This window comes from Pteropus vampyrus, unplaced genomic scaffold (genome assembly GCF_000151845.1).
Source record: "Pteropus vampyrus isolate Shadow unplaced genomic scaffold, Pvam_2.0 Scaffold100, whole genome shotgun sequence".
Taxonomy (NCBI): domain Eukaryota; kingdom Metazoa; phylum Chordata; class Mammalia; order Chiroptera; family Pteropodidae; genus Pteropus; species Pteropus vampyrus.
In genome coordinates, this window is record NW_011888881.1 from 2,273,794 (window position 1) to 2,275,573 (window position 1,780).

Here is a 1,780-nt window from a genome sequence, read left to right on the forward strand (position 1 = left end):
AGCGTGGGACTCTGGGGCAGGAGAGAGGGCGTCATGTGTGACTGAGGCAGCGCGACGTGTCACCTGTGTGCCTGGTGCCTCTGAGGATTCCGCGGAACCTCTCAGAGGTGAGAGGGTGGTAGGAGCAGGCAGGAGAAAAGCAGAGGAGAAGATGGAGGAGGGAGACTGCTGAGTGGACGGAGCCATCCGTGCCACTGGCCCCCGCCGCCTGGGGAGTGCTGGAGCCCCAGCCTGGACTATCTAGCTGGACCTAGGCCCAACCCACCTGTGCCCCTTCGCCTCAGCCAGGCGGGCAGAGAGGCCCAGGCAGAGACGGAGGAAGCAGCTGAGCTCCGGCAAGCCCCCATGGGATTGGGGGATCCCTGTGTGCAGGGATGCCGAGAGACGGCAGGTGAGGTGCTGGCTCTCTCTCGGTGCCCTCCAGCACGCGTGTGCTGGGGTGTCTCTCTGCCCTCACTGCCACCCTGGGTTTAGCTCTGTGACATAGGCCTCACGTGAACGGGACCGATGTACCTGCAGCAAGCACCTTCCATCGCACTGGGACCCTGTCCTGTGCGTGGGAAGCTGAGCTCAGCCATGCCTGGCTGAGAGCTCAGGGGCACCACTCTCTGGGTTTCTTTTATCGTCATATGTCCCCTGCAGGGCTGGACCAGCTCAGTGTGGGCTGCCACTGTGGGCAACACCCACTCCCTCAAAATCGCCAGGCCTTCTTCCTAAGGGCAGGAGTTTTTCTGGGGAAGGCAGCCGGGGGCAGGTCACTGGTTCAGGAGGCAGCCAGGCACCTATCTCCTGAGGATCAGAGGCTTGTGTCTCCCCTTGGGTTGACACGAAGTGACATGATCAGTGTCATAGGGTAAAAAACCTTTCATACCTAAGGTTCCACTGAGTCCAGCCTTGGACAGGTATCCTCAGCCAGATTCAAGGAAAGACTTCTTTGGGTTTTGGGGCTCCCAGGGGGCTGGGGTGATGGGGCTGGCCTGCTGTGCCTGTCTGTCCTCCGCCCCTTCCTGACACAACCCCTGTGGGTTCCTTTCTTACACAATCCAGATCCTGCTCCCTGCCCAGCATGGCCCAGGCTAAAGAGTACCCAGAAGCCCTGGAGGGTGGTCATGGGCAGAAAGGCCCCAGGCCTCTCAGAAGCCCCCAAGGCTCCCCATTCCCACCAGATGAATCCCAGGGCTCCCCAGGGGGTCCCCTCTACCCCTCTGGCCGATTCTGGGTCAAATCCGCTGCCCCAGACATCGGGACACAGGGAGCAGGGCCAGAGCTCATCCCCGAGATCAGCCCTGGGCCCGCCGACACCCTGAACACAGCACCCCTCAGAGACCCGGACGGCGAGGGCTGCAGGGCTGCAAACGTCCCCACTGTGGGCCACGACGAGTCTGGCTCCCAGCCCAGAAGAGGGGTCTCCTCCCGCCTTCTTTGTCCTCCCCCTGCCACCTCTGCCATCCAAGGCCTGGGCTCTTTTCGTGGCTCTCCAAAGTGGCACCATCTCTCTGATGAGACCAGCAGGAGGATGAGCAGGTGGAGGACAGGTGTGTCGCAGGCAGGGAGACATAAGACCAGTGCGCACAGCCTCAGGGAAGGGCCCGCGCACCTCCAGGGAACATTTGTTATTTATGCTCCTGTGTTCGCTCATTATTGACTCATTAATATGTTCATAAAGATTTACTGAGCCCTACTGAGTGCCAAGGTAGAGAGCAGCTGGGGGAATTCGGATGTTTTTGGGGTGTCGGTTTTTGGCTGGGCAGAGGGATCCCAGAACTGTCTTCTGCTCAGA